Source organism: Capsicum annuum, chromosome 6, assembly GCF_002878395.1.
Source record: "Capsicum annuum cultivar UCD-10X-F1 chromosome 6, UCD10Xv1.1, whole genome shotgun sequence".
Taxonomy (NCBI): domain Eukaryota; kingdom Viridiplantae; phylum Streptophyta; class Magnoliopsida; order Solanales; family Solanaceae; genus Capsicum; species Capsicum annuum.
Genome location: NC_061116.1, coordinates 143,214,022 through 143,236,950, shown reverse-complemented (window position 1 = coordinate 143,236,950; position 22,929 = coordinate 143,214,022).

The window sequence follows — 22,929 nt, the reverse complement described above, 5'->3', positions numbered from 1 at the left end:
GACACATATGACATGACTTGATCACAAGATTTGAGTCCACAATTCATAATATCATAAGTAGGGGATATCGTATTTCATATAGTTATTCAACATCTTAAACATTGTAGAGAATGCATGGATATATTTTGTGTACATATTGTATATCTCTATTATCTTGAATGCTTCATACCACCACAATAGCAACACATAAAAAGCATGGAATTCATATTGAAGTATATAGCTAACATAACTTGTCATTTAGACATCATAGAACCATACAAACATGAACTTCTAGCATCCTGAGCATTTTATCAAACAGCTTGCATGCATTCTTTAAGGCATAGGTGGGTTTCATACTTGTACCATATTAAACCACGTAAAGTTCATGGTTTTTAATTAACAAACATATATATTCCATAAAAACACCTTTAGACATCATATTGAAACTTAAACTACAATCATCAACATGTACATACTCATATTACCACAATAAGTTTACAAAATAATATTTAAAACATAGTTCTTGAGCTCTATGAATGGATTGGATCCATAGATGAACACTACGCATACCTTAGTGATTGAATCTTGAAAGAGATCTAATGTTTCTGAAGGTTGTTCAAGAATTCCTTAGGCTTGCCCTTGATTTTTCTTGACTAGGGTTTAACCCCTTTGGGAAAGAATGCTCTTGTTCCTGAGGATATGATCTTGAGAAGAAACCCTAATCTTGTGGTTGAAAGTGTATGAGAGAGCTTTTTGAGATGTTTTAAAAAAATGGAAGATAATACGTTCCTTGAGGATTATAAGTCGTGGGAAGTGAAGGGAAAAGAGCAAAATACCCTTATGAAATAAATTCCCAGTTGCTGAAAATAATAGCTGACGACATTTGTGACAAGGCGTTAAAAATGTGGTAAGCTGTCAAAAATGTCATCGTACAGAAGCTGGACTCTGCCTAAGGCTGATGACATTTGTGACATGGCGTAAAAATAGGTAAGCCTTCAAAAATGTCATCACACAGGAGCTGGATACTGCCTAGGGCTGACGACCTTCGTGATAGGGCGTCACAAATATGGTAAGCTACCATGAATGTCATTACTTAGGATTTGGCTCTTCTTAAGGCTGACGACCTTGGTGATAGGGCGTCACAAATGTGGTAAGCTACCAGGAATGTCGTCACACTATTTCCAACCTGACATGCTGGAGTAAAATAGGAATAACTCTTTGCTCCGATATTGTATTTAGCCAAAAATGGTATCATTGGAAATATAATTTAATTATCTATATTTTGATAGGTCATGAGATAAAAAATTCCAAGTATAACGAGAGATATGCTCATTTGAAGTTGACTATATCAATATCCTTCTCAAGAATTCAATCGGTAAGGAATGTTTTGATTCGTCTGATAGCTGGGAGTTATTTGAAGCCTTAGTATACATCTAACTTACTTATAAAACAATAAAATAACCATGATGTAATATGAATGATCTTTATACATGGCTCTAATATTGGTTTGGATTTTTTGGGGTACTACAACTACCTTCGGCTCTCCCTTTTCATCATCCACTTATTCACTTAGTATCGGTTATTTTTCATTCCCTTCATGGGACTTTGCAGACTCATCATTTGAATTATTCACAAGATTCTTCTTCATATTTGTTTTTTCAACATCAGTCTCTTTGTCAAAATCCATCATAGGGTCACTACGGTTTTTACCAATCCTAGTGACAATAGCTAACACTTAGGTATCTTTTATTAGATTCACAACAGTGTCACTCAAAAGACCTCATTTTGTCTAGCATTAATTTGAGTAGAGATTTTCCTGATTTGAATTTCCAATTACTTGATCAAGGTAAAGTGTGATACCACAATTTGGTTGATTTTTAAAAAGTTGCCTTTTAATTCATAGACCATTTTGTCTTTTCACTCAACCATCATCAAAACTCGTGCTAGCACTTCTTTGGTCTTGATTTTTTTGAGATCAATAGAGTTGGATTCTTAACCCTTTGCTCGATCACAGGGAATAATATATTAGTCATATTACCTTTTCTTTTCTCTCCAATCGTGATCTCTATCACGATTATGTAAATCCCGCTACCTTTCATGATCTGTCCAATCTTGGTTCCCACCTTGCTTTTGATAGGCCAGGAGGGAATCCATCAGATAGTTAGCCAAATTCCAAATTTATTTATCAAGCCTCTTGGACTCTTCTTCATCATTGCCCTTTAATTCTACACCATTCACCATTTTCGTGTGTTCACCCATCACATGCTTCTTTACCAACTCTAATTGTATCTTTATTTTTGACATGTTCTCCTCCCTCTCATCATTTTATTTCCCTTGTTCTTTAACAATTTCGGTGTCTTGTGTATGCCATCCCTGATTTTTCTTTGTGACTTCCTCAAGCAAGTTTGTAGCCACATTATAAGACAACTTTATAAATGAGCCCTCAATCCCATTATTCACCATGATTTTGTTTAGTTGATCCTTTGGCCCGGTAGAAGATTTGGAGAAACATCTTCTTTGGGACCTCATAGTTAGGACATTATATGAGCTTCCCATTAAATCTCTCTATTCAATTAAAGAAATTTCATGATTTTATCCCATAATTATATCATCTTAGATGGTAGGAAGTATCGGTCTAAGAATGCCATAGTAAATTCATCCCATGAAATATTTGACTCGATTGGAAGAGATCAAATCCATAATACTGCCTCACCCATTAAATAAACTAGGAAGAGGTGCAACTAGATGGACTCTTGGGATATGTGGGCAAAGTCGAAGGAGGTGCAAACTTCTAAAAAGTTCTTCAAGAGTAAATTGGGGTCCTCATGTGCTTGCCCCCCGAAGAGACCCTTTATTTAAAGCATATGCAACATGACACTCGTGATGTGGAACACCCCGTTCCCTTGATTAGGTAGGATATGGATAGCGCTCATACGTTTGACATCATAGAGTTTCTCCTCGTCATCAAGGGGAATAATAAAAGTCCTAATATTACTTTCATGGTCGCTAGTAGTTTTGTGAACACTATTCAATTCACCTACAAAGAAACAAAAACAATAACAAAAGTCAAACAAAAAAAATAACAAAAGTCAATCAAAATCACCACGGGTCTGCCCAAGGCTACAACCAACACCACACAAGTGAAAACTAAGTCTTACTCTCTGGCAATAGTACCATTTTGATTATGCCTCATCTATACCATAGTTTGTATACAGGACGACCTTTGTCAGTAAAGCTTAACTTAGGTTGAGGTCGAATCCTCGGGGAGTGATCCTATTCCTCAAACCTATAGGTGTTGATAGCATTTAAAGGTATGCCCGTAGTGTAAACAAAGTAAAATACATGAACTAAACTGGGTGGGGGATTGGTTTAGAAAGTTTTGATCAAAATCAAATCAAACTACCATCTTAAAGCAAAGATTATGGTTAAGATTTTGATATGGGATATATGTTCGGATTATGTCTTCCTAGGGGCAAAAATTTATAGGTCATGATACTTAAATGCACATTCTAGTCCTTAATTCTATGGGCAGGCTATTTTAGGACTTCTTGAGGCTAGTTTGTCAACTAAACCTCAAGATTATCAGCCATGGACCCCTTCAGACACCTCATAGATGTGGAAGTAAACTCCACTTAATACATTAATTCGGAATCCCTATTTCTAGGAAGATTCCCAAGACCTAGCTAATTCTCAACCCACCTCATTTTTTTGATAGTGAAAAGAGAACAAACTACATCTATTGTTGTTCACTATTTCCTTGTCACTCATATCCCTCATTCAAGGATGATATAGAATCCAAAAATTCACTCACAACTCTCTTTCTAGGATGATGTGGGCTTTTGAGAATTTAGGGTTTTCATCCATAAATCCAGTTTGGAAATTTGGGGTTTTCACCTACAAATCCTAACTAAAACAAGAAAGCAATAGTGAAACCCACAATCAATGACCAAGAATCAATACTAAGAATTCACAACCCACACATATTGGCACCCTATTTGAACATAATCCCAAGATAAATTACTTAGATACTCATGAAGCTAGGGAAAAGAAATATAACAAATTGATGGTTCAATGCTTCCATTAAACTTTGCAATCAAGAGTAATCCAATATCCAACTTCAATTGCATCCAAAACTAATTAAAAAATTAACCACACTATATTACCCCAATTTGGTAGGGGTTGCAAAGTCTAAAATTACAATTTTCATGTTGATGATTACCAAATTTGAAAGGGTTTTAACCTTTGAAGGGTTTTGGGGTCATCTACATAAAATTAAATATTTCCTCTATGTATAAATTCGTGATACCAAAATTATGGCCACCGCGACTACCATAAGATCATTGCGATCACTGGCGTTTGACCTAGCTTTATAGGCCCTATTGCATCCCTCAGACTGTGATTGTGGTAACTGAGGCCATTTTCTACTTAAGGTCTTTAAGCTTTTACATTTTCTTTTGTTGTTGATCCCTTTTTAGCTCAATTCCACTTCTTTCATTCTTATTACCTAAATACCAGTGAAGTATAGAAATTAGTTCATTCAATTAACAAAGTTTTATCAATCATTCCTTTAAATCATAGTAGTTTTCATGAATTTGGATATAAAATAGTAGTAAATTTACCACTCATCACCCCCAAAAATGAGAAGAGAAAAAGTGTCAGCCTCGTATAATTTATTGATACACCCTTAGGGATGAATGTGTCGCAAATTTCCAAAAAGTTCTACAATTGGACTTGTTGATATTTGTGAGATAGCTCGATAAAATGTCTACTACTATACAGAAGTTGTACCATATTCTGCTTAATTTCAAATCTACCTCCAGTTGCCGATCTTCAAATAGAGGATGTCACATTAGTCACAAGTAGGATTGCCATATTGTGAACTGTCCTTCGGGATGGTGGATCCGCATCCATGGGAGCAAGAATATCTTGTTCCTCATGAATTTGTAAGATACAGTTGAGAAGGAATGCTTCTCCCCTCTATTGGTGAAAGCATTACTAGTTTTTGAGGTTTAGTTCAACCTATTCTGATCCCTTGTCAACTTACTAACTTGTTAACCTATTTCCGACAAATTAAGAACCAAGACCATGCTAAAATCACCAAACAAATCAAAAAGAAAAACTAAAACTAAGAAAGTTGCCAAATTACAAGTCCCTGGCAATAATGTCGAAAACGTATTACACCTCAGGAAATATGCAGATGTACGTGTAAGAAGTAGAATATCAATCCATCAGAGACTTTTAATGACAACTATCCAATTCTCATTTAACTATTAAGATTAATCAAGTGCTACATAACAAAAAATTATTTGAAAGTTACAACAAAAGTAAAATTAACAATGCGGTAAATTAAAGGTTTGAACAATCAATGAGGATAAGCCCAGGGTTAAAGAAATGTGAATAATCATACTTTGTTCTTATCTTGGTTTTTGATTCACGGGGCCTATACTATGACTACGGTCTTTTGATCCTCTAGTCAATTATCTAACTTAGCCTTGTAATTATATCATTTAGTGGGGATACCGATAGCTAAGTTAAATGCATTCAGATTTCATCTCTTAGTTTAACAAAATAGGTCACTTAGGTATATTGCTATCTTATATGAAATAATAACTTAATTCAATTAGAAGATTACAATCCTATTCTATCTATCCCATATTCTATCCTCTTATTTCTCCTTCCAGAGTTCACAAGATGATTATATATTTATTCTAAGGATCATGAAGACTTAAAATAGTGATAATAAGGATAAATAAAATACCAATAATGATAACCAACCATAAAAAAATTAATTCAAAACTATAGTACTCATGTTCTTGTCCATAGCCCAGAAAAAGAGTATGATTATGGTGTAACTATAATCGTAATGAATGAATACATGTTAAAATACATAAAAAATAAATTAATAGAAGAAAAACCCTAATTTAAGTGTTATCCAGCCTCGCTTAAAGTCCCAAGGTCGTCCAAGGTGTGAAACATAACAACTAAGTGTCCTATTTATACTAGGACCAAAGCTGCCGTTTTTGACTTAGGGTTGTGCCATGCCCTTATGGCGGTACCTAGGGTCTATGGTATTACCTAATCATGGTTTTATACTTTAATTTATTATTTATAATTCCCAAAGGTACTTTTCATGTCCCTAAAACGGTGTCTAAGGTCCGTTACAATCCAATGACTCCAAAACATCCATTTTTGGTCAAATCTTGTCCCAAGTGTTTGTCCATCCATTCCAAGCCTTGTGATGTTTTTTCCAATTGATTTGTGGATTTTTTATAATCCATATATCATCATTATGAACTAACCAAGGATAATATAGAATCAAAAACCACGATTTAGAGTTCAACACAACATACTATCCAAGATGATGAATTAGTAACTTGAGCTAAGAGTGCGAGTTTTGTCCTTTTGATCTTTAACTTAGTGTTTTATCTCATATCTTGTTTTTATTGAACATCAAAAACTATAAAAAATTTATTTCACACATAATTACACAATAATACCCTTAGTAACTCATTACACACTCTAGAATTTATCGAGATCAACTAGAACAACACATAGCTCAAGCTAGTAATACTAGTTTTTTTGTCTAAATTGTAAGTGACCAAATTGATTACAAAATTGTTTGAAACACACATTAAATATTATAATAAAGTATTGCAACACTTATATGCTCAATTATACAAATATTTACTCATTAAACACAAGAGAAGTCCTCTATACTAAGCTAAATAAGCCCGAATTACAACATTGAGGTGCACTAATCCACCTTAGATCAAAGGACAATCATCCCTTATTTTTCTAATATTCTAATTGTCCCTTAGAAAATATTTCAAGGCAATAACAAGTCCTATATGATATCATTTTATGTGTTCTCACATTAGTGGAGAATTATATGAAAGCTAAGTAGGTGGCATCATTGTTTCATATTTTAAACATCATTCTAAGTGTGGAGCACTTAGATAAAGTCCTCAAGTCAAAATATATCTAAAGAGTGTGGAATATGGAATTATTTATAATGACAGAACTTGAAATACGAGGGTAGATATAACACCCTAAAAGTTTTATACTCTATTTCAAACTTAACATAAAAAAACTGATTAAAACTAGAAAAAATAATCATAAAATAACTCAAGAAAGGAGTCGTTGTTAGTGCCAATAACTCATTGGTGAGTCTTCTTGAGTTTCAGACAAAATGTCTAAAAGACGAAGGTTTTCCCTAGTGAGAACAAGTGCAGATAACTAGTTGTATTGGATACAATGAATTATGCCACCATTCATTTTGAGCAAAATTAACTAAAGTACACAAGGATGAAAAATCTATCCCAGTTATAGTGACTCACGATGATAAGTCATTGCCTCTCATGATGAGTCAACATCTATCCTATATTTAAGGAATTCAATGAAAATTTTAAAAGTTTAAAATATTAGCAGTGACAATGAACTATGATGATGGGTCTTCAGGTGTCATGATGAGTAATTGTGATCACCCATCATTAGGTTTCTCAAAATAGTCCTCTCACAATAATTAGATGATGAGTTTTTTTTAGATACAATTATTTATGCTAGAAGTCCTAAGTCAAATTTCCTAAAGTCCAAAAGGATGAAAAATCTATCTGAGTCAAAATGAATCTTGGCAATGAGTCATTGTATCACATGATGAGTCATAATATATCCCATAATAAAGGAATTCAATAAGGTATTAAGATTTAAAAATATTACCCTGTGATGAAAAGTTCAAATGAACGGTCATCAAGTGTCACAATTAGTCATTTTGATCACCCATCATCAATTTTATATAACAATCCTCTCACAATGATTAGATGATGAGATATATTGAGACTCATCAATTATGGTTCAACAGTTTTAAATACTTTTCCAAAAGGGTATTTTCATACTTCCCTTGTTTCCTTGACATATACTACATTATTTTAAGGATATTTTAGGAGGGATTAAGATAGATTAGTCAATCTTTTTCTCATTCTCACCCAAAATACTCAGAGTAACAATGGAAGAATTTCATCTTCTTAAAATAGAGAAAGGTTAGGATTCCACTTTAACTTTATAATCCTCCAAGTTTTCAACAAGAACTCACTTTTCATGTATATGGGGTTTTATTAAGGGGTACGTACCTGTTCACCCATTGAGTCCCAAATAGCTTAGAGTTTCTCTATTTCTTTCTAGATTAAAATTATAGTTTTTCATTTATTTCATATTTTCATATTATTTAGTTCTCTTATGATTCCTGTAACATAATTATGTATTTACTATGAATTTTGTATTTCATAATCCATCTATTTTGTGAATATACATTTAGCTTCATATCATAGTAATTCTATATGAATTTCTTTTCAACTTTAAGCCTTATCTTGTCATATTATGAAAAACAATACCAATAAATTATTGATTTTAGCATGAATAAAGAAGTTTATCCTCTATTTACATAATAGCTTTTGTCAATCCAATTTTCAAAATTCTTTTTTATAAAGCATATTCTAACTTGTTTTAAGTATATTATCTTATTGATCTATCATTATAAATAGTATGAGAGTAGTACTTAGCACCAAGTTGGACAGAGTTTAGTGCACCCAAGTTGAAAACTACGTGTCACTATAGGTTAGTTAGCCCTCTAATTAGGCATAAGTTTAGTGATCACACTAGACATTCCTTTATACCTTGGCAATGTATATTGGGCCATCTCTATGGGGTGTATACATTCAACTCCATATTTAGGTCATGCAATTTAAGTCGGCTAGCAAACTCTCCCACAATCATAATTTAGACTTAGGATATGCACATGACCACATTCTTTATTTACATATTTTAAATTATGACTTCTAAGACTTGCCATTCCTTATTTGTTTATATGAATTTATAATAAGGTCATTGTACAATAGTTAAGCTTATGCTTCCGCTCTTGCATTTCAATATAGCTATTAGTATTTTCTAGCATGCTTAGGTATTTAAAGTTGCATACCACACATGGTCAATACATTTAAATTACTGGCCACATATTTTCTTTTGAGTCGTATTATATTATGATATAGGTTTTGGCACTCAACAATAGACTTAAGGTTAGAACGATCCAATACCCTTCAACAGCAGATTACTAGTCAGTCCCCATAATCCGTGGATAAGACTTTAATATTATTTTATTCTATTATTATTTCAATTTCTAATAGTAAGAGTTAGCTGAGGACTTTTCCCAATATCTAATTTTTTATTAGAAACTTTTACGTTGTTAGTTATTTCAGTTTGTTGTTTATTATTAGACTATTGATAGTTTTAGTTATTGTAGAATCTTATAATTAAATAATTTAGCTTCTAGGTTGAGTTTTTTAGTTACCTTCAGTGTTTGTAGTATTATTCCAGGCCTTGGGTTATCTTGGGGTCATGTATGGCTCTAAACACCATGTTACCTCCTAGGTGTAGTCTTGGGGCATGACTAACATAGTATCAGTGCATCGGGTTAAAACTATCTTAGGGTATCTAAAAGCCACATTAATTAAAGTATTATTCATAGGTCAGAAGCACACCACACTAATAGGGAGGGGATATAAAAAGTTTTAGGAAAGTCTGACTTATTTGTTGTTCATATGATACCATAAAGTATGAATTCTAATAAATCTTCTTCTAAATCATGCTCTATATATCTACAAAAAATGCATTCTAGAAAATCAAATTAATGAAGAAATGGAAATGACAGCGGTTACCAGTAAGCTTCGCTAACTCTAGCAGATCCCCTGATTAAGAAAGTCTCTGCTACTGAGTTCAAGGATTTTTTCTATGTGCTTTCCCAGGACATGATCAAGTTTCTCAAATAGCAGGCTATGGAATAAGCTAATCCTAATGGAATTCAACTTTTATTGGAGTGCAAGACTCCACCAGAATGGATCCTTCAAAGTTCCATGGTTTAAAGATGGAAGAAGATCCATAAGATATTATTGAGAAGGTTTAGAAGATCACTCAAATCATGGTTATTACTCTTGTATAGATTATTACTCCTATTAATAAATTAGACTTATCAACTTATAAGTTTAATGGAGTGGCTAAAGCTTGGTTTAAGAAATAGAAAGAAGGTAAATATACAGATGTAGGCTCAATGGATAGAGATGGATTTTTGGCTATTTTTTTGGATAAGTCCTTTCCTCATTAGTTGAGGAATACTAAGGTTGAGGACTTCATCAACTGAAGTAGGGAAATATGATAGTGAAACAATACTCTTTGAATTTTACCCAGCTCTCTAGGTATGCTGCATTGATAGTTGCAAAGCTAAGGGATCAAATGATTAAGTTTGTGTTGGGTGTTTGTAAGTTCATTTTAAATTTAAAATATTTCTATAGGGTTTTTTTCTATTTCTTCTATGTTGCAGTGGTCAAGGAGTGCCGAACTACTATGCTTTTTGGGCATATGGACGTGTCCAGACTTATAAATCATGCTCTATATATTGAGAAAGGGATGGTAAAGGATAAAGAAAAGGAGTCTAGGAGATCCAAAATATTAGACTTTGACTACTTTAATTAGATATTAGGTGGTGGTAGTTTTTCTTACCTCTAGCAAAGTTTTTTTTAGCTCCAGTACGTTCTTTAGCTAGTGCACCATCTCAAAGACCTCATTACTATCAGAAGAATAAAGCATCAAAATCTAAGTCTTAGGGCATACTTTTAAGTAGTTGTACATTCTATCATATCCAAAGTATGGTACGAACTATCCAACTAAGTATTGTCTAGGTAAGGAGGGCTTCATTGGATGTGGTCAGATAGGCCACAAGTTAAGAGAGTGCCCTTTTATAAAATAGGGAAGTATGGGTAAGAAGTCTCAGTCTACTACTTCACCAGCCCCTGTATGTCACCCAACTCAGCATGGTGCTTCAACTAGTGTAGGTGGTGGACAGTGCTAGAATAGGTTCTATGATTTGCAGACTCAACAGGATTAGGAGGGTTCCTTTAATGTAGTTACTAGTATGGTACAAGTCTTCCATATAGATTTTTATGCATTATTCAATTCTTATATTGCAATAGATTTTTTATTAGTCTTGAATACCTTTTAGAACCCTTCTTAGTATATATTTCTATGAGTAAATTCCCTAAATAGTCACCCATGTTAGGGAATCTGCCTTATAATATCATTTTTATTTCTTTTAGGACAATAATATCACCCAACTATTCTTATTTTCCTCAAAATATACTTGACATAATATCAACATCATTCTTTCTCCTAATAGGATGCCATGTCACATATGCCATGTAACATTTTTCTTTTTTAATAATAAGTTAACTTTTTAAACCACTGATCTTTTAACCGAGAAGAAGATTACAAAGAGGCATATTTTTCTGCCCAAAAAAGTTTTCTAGAGTTCTGAGGCAACTTCTAACATGGAATCTGCTGGTTCTTTGAGGAAATTATGGGTTCTTCAATGAATAAATTAATGAATTTGTAGAATGGATTGTATCCCTAGCCTCTGTATACCTTTGATGTTGACCAAAGAGATCGTCACGAGGTAAAATTCAATCTTTTTTTCCAATGTTTGAAGTTTAAATTGTGAAATAATTTGAATACTCACTGTGGTATTGGAGTAATTTTCTTAAAATTTAGAATTTTTTTGTTTGTTTTTGAATGGGATATTTTGTCGTTTGAATCAATGTTATGTGTTTGTGTCTATAGTCTGTATAGAACATGGGAAACATCTACTCTTAAGGGGTTATTTGGTATAGAATAACTAGAATAAGTTAATCCGGGATAACTAATCCAACGATTAGTAATTCCACATAGGTGATAACTAATTCCATCACTTAAATAATTTCAGGACTAAGTAATGCCTTTATCTAAACATAGGATAAGTAATCCTGCATTTTATTCCAAAAATATTGCACCTTATACCTCTAATGTCTATAAATTTCTTGCATCTCTATGTGCTCAAAAAGGTTGTTGACGCTTCTTCAAATCAATCTCTAGATCAGTCAAAAAACAAGCTGAAAATTATGATTTGTGGGATTATTTTAAATTTTATCATCTAGAAATATAGGTAGATTCACAAATGGATTTGGACTTAACAAAACAGTCAACTAGAACTCACGTAATGAATTCTTAATTTTTTTTCAGTTAATTTATTGCAAAGTTATGATTTTTTCCCATTAGTTTCATTGCTTAATTGTTTTTTTCCTCTATTGTTGGCTCAGAGAGGTGTATATGTTGAATCTATTGATTGACCTTGTTTTACAGCAAAGAAATAAAGCCATGTTGAAAGATAATTCATGAAGAATTATGTAGTTTTGTTGAAGAAGAAGAAGAGAAACTTTAGTAAAATATAGGGATTATGCATTAGTTTCTTTTGGTAGTTATGTGAAAACTTATTTAGACACGTTATGTGTCTTCTTTTGCTAAAACCTTTGTGGTCATATTATGGTGTGGTATAGTGTGATGTTGCCCCTTGCCTATAAACATTATTTAGCTTTAAATTATAGCAAGTTATGACACTTTTTTGAAGTATTGATGCTAAAATTTGTTATTTTTAAGGCCAAATTTATTTGTGCATATAGTTTGGTAAAGTAGTGAAGAAAATTTGTAATTATGTTTTGACTTCCTGATTAGCTCCAAGGAACTAATTTAATTCTTTTTTGATAAGAGAAAGGCTAATTTTTTGTATGAAGAGAAGTTGACGTTCATGCAAATACTCGTGAATGAAATCGAGAATAAAAATTTTCACTATGAAATTGAAGTAACTAGATTCTCGTACCAAAAATAATGTATTGGACTACTGAAATTATAACAACATGTACACTTATTCAACGTTGCAGCTTTGAAATCTTCAAATGTTAGGTAAATTCTTTGATTGAATATGTAAAAGAAGTTTTTTATTCAAAAATTAGGTAAATGTTTTGATTGAATATGTAAAAGAAGTTGCTGCTTATAGAGAAATAAACACTCTTTATGTATTGTTAAAAAAAATAATAATGTGACATGGCATTCTATTAGGAGAGACAAGAATGTTGGTATTGTGTCAAGTATATTTTGAGGAAAATTTGAATAGTTTGGTGATATTGTTGTCCTAGAAAAATAAAAGTGATATTATTAGGCAAATTCCCAAACATAGGTGTTTATTTAGGGAATTTACTCCTACTTCTATTGGTGACTTAGCTATAGTTAAACAATCATACAAAAAATTCCCAATCATAATTTTCTAGAAAATCACTATAGTAATCTAGTGGAGTAATAAATGATGGATTTCACTCTAGGAATATATTCATTAACTTTCAATTTTCAAATAAACTAGTTTGAATGGAGTGTAGTACTTCAACACCTAGAGATCGGTTTGTTTCTTACCTTAGGGCCAAAAAAATGATCATAAAGGGTTGTATCTATTATCTGGTTTGGGTCAAGTATCCCAAGTCAAATCGACTTAGGAATAGACCTTCTTCTTGATACCCAGACTTTCTGAAATTGTTCTTACTGAATGGTCCCATCTGAGCTTATGTAATTTATATAATAGTTAAAGGCCTCTTAGATAAAGGTTTTATTAGACCTAGCATCTCTCCATGGGGTGGTCCAATTCTGTCCATACATAATTAAGATGGTTCCCTTAGAATGTGCATTGATTAACATCAACTATACAAATTCACAATTAAGAATAAGTATCTAATTCCTAGGATTTATGAGTTATTCGACCAACTTTAGGGTGCCAGCTGGTTTTCAAAGATAGATCTCAGATTCGATTATTATTACCTTAGAGTCAAAGAATGTGACATTCTAAAGACATCCTTCAAAACCAAATATGGTCACTAAAATTTGTTGTTATGTCTTTTGGACTAACAAATGCTCTAGTAGCTTTTATGGATTTAATGACTTGAGGTGTTCAAGCAGTACTTGAACATGTTTGTCATTGTCTTCATAGGTGACAAGTGATAATTTTTCAACTTATTTGTATCTCTTTTCTCAAGATTTTATGTCATTAATTTATAATACAAGGCTAATTATCCTTCAAATGAAATTATTTTTGGTATTTTTGTTTATACGGAGTTTCAATTTAAATAAGTGGAAATAAGAAGAAGAAACATTGAAAATAAATAGTTGGAACATAAAAGAAGAAATCGCACACAGTTACAAATAAAGCATCCTAAGGAGAGCGTTAGTGGTTTGGTCAAGGTTTGGTTAGTGCCATTTTAGCGACCTCTTTGATATCTTTAGCGGTCAAGTCAATCCAGTCAACACCACTATTGCAACCTCTTCAACTTCTTAAGCAATCAAGTCAATCTATTCAAATGTTGCTTTAGTGGCCATATGAGCAGCTTTAGTACTTAGGTCAAAGTCAACCAAGTTGCTTTAGCGGCTAATTGACCGCTATAATAGTCATTGAGGTACTGTTCAAGGGAAAAGCTGGAATTTCAGATAGTTCGATCCGAAAATGTATACAACTTACTCTAAGATCCCTTGGAACATATCATAGAAATATTTCTCAGCCCCGGAGGCCAGAGTTCTTGCCCATCTCCCTTGGGGTGTTGATTTGGAATCTTTGTAGATACTATTTTTTAATTCTTTCTTTATTTACTTTCTTTGTATTAAATATTTGGGTGTAGCTATAGCTCATACTCGAAAATTGTAGTTATACACAATGCAATCTTTATGTTTTGAATTTGTCTTTTGATTCTCATCCTTTCACATTGCTTGAATACTTTTGGTTTACAAATTGATTTTGATTATCAAATTAATCTTCTGTTTTATCAATTTCAACTGTAGTGGAGCTTGAAAGATGATATTAGAGTCGGAATTACCCATTTACTTTAATTATGCTTAAAAAAGTTAATCAAGGTTAGGAAAGGTTAAATTAGCATGATTTAGTTTGTAAGACCTATCTCTTGGTTTTGTTGCTAGACATAGTCAAATACTAGTATGGCCATAGATTGGAATTATTTATGTTGGAGCTTGGTTAATGTTTGAAAAAATATAACTAAAAAATATTCATCAATTGATCTAAAATCCTGGGGGATACTTGAGATTCCAAGGCTAATTTTTTTTAAACCGCGGTTAATCGTGAGTACTTGGTTTAAAAACTTTAGATCGTCAATGAAATTGAGTTCCCATTATCATTTTTCTTGTTTCCCAACATTTGTGAAAGTAATTGATCATATTGTTCACATTTTAATAGATTCTATTTGTGTTACATTTTTATATTGAATAACTCCAGAACACATGTCTTTTTTCTTAGTTTAGTGATCTGCTTTTATGTCGTACTTTTCAATTGCTAGTCCTATTATTCCTCTTGGATTTTACCCCTACTATATTGTTGGATAAATTATATTTCTAATTACCACATATATTTATTTATAGTATGTATTTTAGAGTTATCCAAATGGATCCATCGCCAGGGAATAATTTAGCGTATTGAGTAGTTTAGAATTTTAGCTTACTTGCTTTGATTCAACCTAATAAATATCTTTTATTTCTTAGATTTGTTTGATTTTTTCGTTTTGTTATACTTATTATTATGCATCATAAAATAACAATGAGTTTGGTGCTTGTAATTCTTATGTTGACTATCTATGTTCGAATTATGAAGGATCACACTCTTTACAAGATTGTGGAAATGCTCGAGAGAGAGGTGAGTGCACCATCTCGATCCTATAGGGAACTAAATTATTTCTTGTTTGATACTCAAGATGGATATTGTAGTGATTATAACGATTATCCTTCCCCTTCCCCTAGTTACGCTAACAAAAATGCTAGTTGTTCTTTTGAGTTTGATATGAGTCATATAAACCAAAAAAAGAGCAATGTGTCGAACATAAAGGTATTGAAGCAATGTTTCAATATATCTTTGATCAGGTGACTAATTTTGGTGAGGATATGCATAGTTTACAACAACCCATGGTGTCAGTTTAAAGAAATGTTAAAAATAAGAAGAACCTTGTGAAGATGCCAATCTCTTAAGTGCCATGGATTCATCGAATCTCCAAAATAAAGTTGTCAAAAAAGAGATTTGAATCCATGGAGTTAGAAAGAAATAAATTATGACTCAAATGAAAATTAACAAGGTGTAAAGTGGCTCAAATTAAAGATGAAGAACAAAATGATGATGAAGAAATCTTGGATTCTCCAGGGAAACAAGTTGAGGAGATATTGAAAATCACAATGGAGAAGAGTGAAAAATATTAGAAAGTCTCAGCTAATTGATGGGACCTAATCCAGCATGGTAATAATGAAGTTGTCTAAAATATTGATTTCTCCATGTGTGGATTTTTACAAGTGGTAATTCAGTCCCAAAATAAGGAATAACTTGACAAGGAAGAAATTGTGAGCCAATAGTTGCTATTGAATCAAGCATAACAACATGAAGTCAATGAGGATCAACTTCATAGTATTTTAATTATGGTGGATGAATCCCTAAAAGTACATTTTGAGCGATGTCAAGTGGTAATTAAAATCATAATGGCTACCTAACAATTGGAAGTCAAATTAAATGCAAAAATTGAGCATGTGGTGTTCAATGTCAAATGGTCATTAATAAACGTGAAGAGATGATTTCAAATGTGGACTTGGTTGAGATTGATCTTGAAGAATTTATGGTGATTTTTCAACCAACCAAGCCAAAAATAATGAAGGATGCTGAAATTAAAGCAGTGATACCAGCATTACAAGAAAAATTCAAAAAAATCCTTTGCGAAGACTACAGTTCATTTTAGGGTGAGAATGTCCAGGAAAATGCTAATTCAAAAATGGTGAGGCTTAAACCTTGTTGTAATAATTTTTTGATTTTCTATTTGGTTGATGAAATAAAAATCAAAACTGCAAAAATGGAGGACTTTAGAGATGAGGTACAAAGTATCTACATTTTAGATTTAATTATACCAAGAGAGAAAAATAATGTCCCTCAGTTAAAGGATAAGAAGTGAATGATGCTTGACAAGTGGTTGATTGATCTTTACACAAGTTCCCAATGAGCCTAAATAAATTTTTGATATGAAATTGAGTAAGAGATTCAAGTCTTCCAAATGGCGAGACAGAGTTAGTCTTCTTACTCTGTCATCAGACCAAGAAAACTTGACCTTTTCTGAGTTAACTTAGTCAAAGGAGAAGCTATCTATTAAAAGCTTTCCACAAACCGCCTATTATACCCGACTAAACCCAAGAAGTTCTGAATATCAAATAGAGTCATGGGTATAGGCCACCTCTTCACCACGAAAACCTTTTGTGGATCCACCATGATCCCCCTACTAGAAATAATATGACCCAAGAAAATTACAGCGTTCAACCAAAACTCTCACTTAGAGAACTTGGAATATAACTATTGTTCCTTTAAGGTCTGCACCACTATATAAAGGTGATTAACATGATCCAACTCGCTCTTTGAATAAAAAAAAATGTCACCAATGAACATAATAATGAAGAGATTAAAATAATGGCGAAAACCTTGTTCGTTACATCCATAAATGTTGTTGAAGCATCAGTCATTTCAATTGACATTACTTAGAATTCAAAGTGCCTATACCGAGTATGAAAATCCATCTTAGGGATATCCACCTACCAAATCTTTAACTGATGGTACCCAGACCAAAGATCAAACAAATCATCTATCCTTGGAAGAAGATACTTATTCTTGATCATCACTATGTTCAATTGCCTATCATCACCGCATATCTGAAGGGAACCATCCTTCTTACACACAAACAACACCAGTGCACCCCATGGAGATACACTAGGACGAATAAACCCCTTATCCAAAAGATCCTTAAGTTGCAACTTGAGTTCCCTCAACTTAGAAGGAGCTATTATATACGAAGGAATAGAAATTGGGACAGTATTCAAAACTAGATCAATACCAAACTCAATTTCCCTATCTAGAGGAACACCAGGAAGATCATCCAGAAAAACCTCTGGATACTCATTATCTAATTGAACTGACTGGAATGAAGGATCTTCTAATTTAGAATCTTTAACCTGGACCAAGTGATAAGGACAACCTTTAAAGATTAACCTCTAAGCTCTGAGATAAGAAATAAATATCCCCCTAGAAGCTAAAAGACCACCCTACCATTAAATAACCAGCTCACCAGGGAACCCTATGGCTTCGATAATCCAAGGATGCATAACAAAAGTTCAACCAATCCATACCCAGAATGACATAAAAATCCACCAACCTAACTCAAATAGATCCACTAAGGTCTGCTTACCAATAATAAATACCACATACCCCAATAAAATCTCTTAGCAATAATCGAGTAACCTACTGGGTAGAAATTAAAAAAGGATCCAAAATAACTTTCAGATTAAAACCACAAAATACAACCACATAAGGAGTCACATAGGAGAGAGTGAACCCTGGATTAAAAAAATAATATATGTCATGATAGAAAAGTTGTGATGTACCAGTAACGACATTAGCTGATGGCTGAGATTCCCTTCGAGATACCAAAGAATACAACCTATTCCAACCAATACTAGCCAGGAGTAGTAATAGAAGGAGGTACCACACCGCCAGGTGAAGGAGCAGAAGATGAAGCCACAAGAATCTTATTCTCTCTTATAGCAAACTTATTAATAGGACAATCCCTGAGCCAATGGCCTGCCTGGCCATTCTTGGAGCATTTGTCCCTTCCTTTATCATGATAAACTCAATGAGGATGACCATGAAATTGAGAAGTACATAAAGAAACTAACTCACCTCCGCTTGCCTGAGATTGGGCACCCTGTGTCCAAAAGTTGTCACCATATTGATGACGCATATCGCCTGACTGGTAAGGAGAACTAACAAAAGAGTAGGAACCAAAACTCCCCCCACTTTTTTCTTTTATTTGCCACCATCCCACTATACTGAGAATAATTCTTCCTTCCCACCTCTATCCCTATCCCACTCTTTATACCATTGATATGGAATATCTTAAAGTTGATAGGCTGCAAAGTTTACCCACTCTACTTTGGTATCCTAGATCACCCAACATATCTTTTCCATTTTAACTAAGAAGCCCTGTGGATTATCCTCTACCTTCACACCAAAAAAAGTAAGGGGACCCATATTCATGAATTGACCAACCCTTGTGGACTCAGTATGCAAAGCACTAGTCATACCCCGCTCAGCCTGAGTAGTGACCATCTAGCTATAACATGAATGGACTGATAGAATTTGTATTAGTCACCTCACTTTGAGAAAGACTAGTAGAAATCAGTAAAACTTCAAAACTATCAGGGATAGGACCGTGAGATCGAAGATGAATCCCAGAAGTAGGATATACCCCTTCAGCTTTACCCCTAGATGAGATAGAAGAATTTTCTTGTGTTTCAAATTTATGAGTCACAATATGAAAGATGAACAAACAAAGATTAGAAAAGATTCTAGGACTATGACTCCAAGATTGAAAATTGAATACCAAGAAAGTGAAACATTCCTAAATGCCTTATAGAGTGTGGCATGCTACACAAACCTAAAACTGACTCTACTCGACATGGATTGGTGGACACTTAATTACCATGAATCTAGGCTCTGCTACCAACTTGATGTGGCCCCCAGGGTCCTTGTCATAATGGGCATCCCAAATCCATTCAGGATTAAAGACCACCCTCGTTACCTAACCCAACCTCCAGTCACCGGCCCTGAGTTAGCAAAATTTTTGAGCATGTACCAAAATAGTGTAAAAGCTTACACGAAGGCTCTAAGATAGGATCACAATCATGACCAACCCAACCTAGTCCAACCTTCCCATACCAATAATCTAACCATACCAAACCAATACCGAAATAAGGGCCATAAACTAGGCCATAACCAAAGATTTTCCAAAATATAGTACAATTAATCCCAAAATAAAATATGATGGAACAATAAGAAATTATGTTCGACGATGCCAATCTTAATATCAATACAAATATTAAGGCTGACATCTTTGCCGATGCCGTCTATTCTAATCTACAACAGTACGACAAAACCTCTGACCAAATGAGTAATAAAATTTGGTTGGGACAAACCCCCAACCATGGCCAAAACTAATATCTAAAATAATATCAAAGTATCTAGAAATATCCATAACATGAAATGGAGTCTTTCAAAAGGATGAAAGCTCACTACTTCAGTCCAAATGTTGATCCCTATGTCAATCACTATGTAGGAAGAGTAGAACAGCTGGTTCCTGCATAGCGTAGGTATACAACCACCAGTAGATGGGTTAGTGGGTGAATGCTAGCATGATCTTAGGATAAGAGTAAAATAATGCCAAGTAAAACCATCCATATGCACACAACAATTCATATATATATAATCATGCCGGGAAAGTGAACCAGGTTTAGCATGATTTTAAAACCTTTACCTAGGCTATATAGCTTTTCCGTCCTAAACCATCCATGAGCTATATGGGTTGAATTCCCTTTTATAAAGGGCCCCCAGTGTGTGAAGCAACATGATAAGGGAAGAGAAAGCTGGGTTGGATAGTACATCCCCCAAAATATAGTGTGACATCATCCACACAGTCATCTAGCCCAACCTCACATTGGCAAATATGAGTTTCAAGTTTTTGTCCCCTAGGACCTCCAACTTTCATGGCTTTGTACATATCCCGCCATTATTGCCGAATTAAAACCATTACCAACCAACCAACCAATCTATTTACTATTTATTAACAAAGGCTATTTAGTGGTGGTATCATCATACTGACCATACTTGCAAGTACTATCTATAGCCAACCGTATATAGGTTTAAGGGGACTTCTAAGTGCCCTTCCATTTACCAGATCAAACCACTTGAGGGATTCTATGTATCACACAAGCATAACCATTTATCCATTTGCCTTTTCAAGCCATTTAAACCGTGCATAATCCCTTTACCAAGTTTTAAAAAAAACAAGAGTTCCATTAAAAGTACTCAATGTAATAAAAACATTTTTATAGGAATTTTGTCAAACACATTGGGGGCATAATAAAACCAAAACCAATTTCGATTACCATCAAACAATTCCCATGCAATTCAATTATCCAAAACCACTATTAATGCTCATAACGCATAATTAAAAGCATAAAAAACCAAAACCAACTATTTATGATTGAAACCCCCAATTCATATTTAAAAACCAGAATTATACAATCAATGAAGTCATGAAAACATTCATAAAAAAATTGATTCTAGTTATAATTAATAGTGAGGGAAGAGAACATGCCTTAAATTGAAATGATGATGGAAAGAAATCACCAAGACAAGTCCAAAATCAATCCTCTAGTTGAAACCCTAGCTTTCCTTGGCCAAAAGCTTTTAAAAGAATTATAGAGTGTTCAGAAGAGTTTATAAGTGTTAATGAATGGAAGAATGGAGTTAAAAACCTTACAAGTAGGTTATAATTCAAGGAAACTTATTAGGATAAGTGGGGAAATGTCAAGAATACCCCTCTTAAGTAGCACAAAATCCTATCCCAGGGGTATGACTAACCCTCATGATTCGTACCCTCCAATACGAGTCGTACTCTTAACTCGTATCCTAACCTTAAACTTTAGATCCAACACTATCCAGCATATAACTTATCAAACAAAGTTGTATCTAAATCATACGATTTGTATCATTTATCCATACCCCTAGAATACTTAAACCTAAGGAAGACTTAGACACTATCCACCATATGAGTCCTTAGTATGAATCATAACCTGGATTACGGCTCATGGTGAACCACTCATACTCAAATCCAACCAAAGTAAGTAAGTCTAAGATTAAGTTAAGGAACTAAATAATTTGTACCCACTAATGCAACTTATACCCCCTAAGTCGTATCCTTTCCAGTAACAAAAATCCATCTCACCAACAAACACTGGTCACCATATGATTGGACTTTACAAGCCATACCCTAATATATGGCTCTACCCATAAGTTGTATTAGGTTCAGAGAGTTGAATTCAAAGAAATTCTTTAAGGTCCATAAACCAAGGTATTACAATATTGATAGGACACACTCTTCTCAAAGGATACATCTCAGTCTAGGGGTCCAGTCCCTTATATTTCTAGAGTTTCACTAGTTCCTGCTAGTCCTGCTGGTCTTCTAAAGATTACATAATGAATGCTAAGATTCATCAATTAATTTATGTGATTGCTTAATTGTTAACTTCTAAGGTTGAGCGTAGTGCATCTTGTATAGCATCTTATGAGGCTACAAGGGTTGGCTAGTTTATGATGTTGAGTCCTTAAACTTTTACTGGTATTAAGGTGGAAGAGAATCCTTAGGGTTTTTGAGATAAGATGGAAATGTTCTTTTGGGTCATGTAGGCCACGAATATGGAAGAGATAAATTTTGCTGCTTATTAGCTAAAGTATATGGCATACCAATGGTATGAGAAATAGGATTAGGAACGGGGTAATATTGATGATTCATCTCTGTGGGAGACTTTCTCTAATGCTTTTCTAGATCACTTTTTTTCTCAGGAGTTGAGGGAAGCAAAAATAGAGAAATTTGATAATTTAAAATAAAGGAAAATTTTGGTAAAAGAGTATGCAATGAAATTTCACTAGCTGTCTAGGTAAGCTCTGAAGATGGTCTCAGATATAATGGAAAATATGAGAAAATTTGCATCATGACTATCTCGTGAGTTTATCCTTGAAAGCAAGACTGCATTGCTGATCATAGACATAGATATCTCTAGGTTAGTTGTTCATATGCAATAGGTAGAGGAGAAAAAAAGAAACCTAGTTGAAGTAGGTAAAAAGATCGATAGGAAGTTTAGATTCTCTGAGCTGGGTGGTGGTTAACAACAAAGTGGTTGGAATAATGGTAAGTGGCCAAACAAGAAGTGCAGGAGTTCTAGTTCTTTCTTCATAGCTAGTACTCCTTATTTAAAACTGTAGAGTGACAAGTGTCAGTAGGGTGATGATACTTCAAGGAACAGGCTACCCAATCTTAGGATAATGAGGCATTGTCACCATCATTATGTCCTCTTTATAGATTCTTTATTCGATTACATTGAAGCTTCTGTAATGAGGAAGGGATAAGTTCTTCAAATATG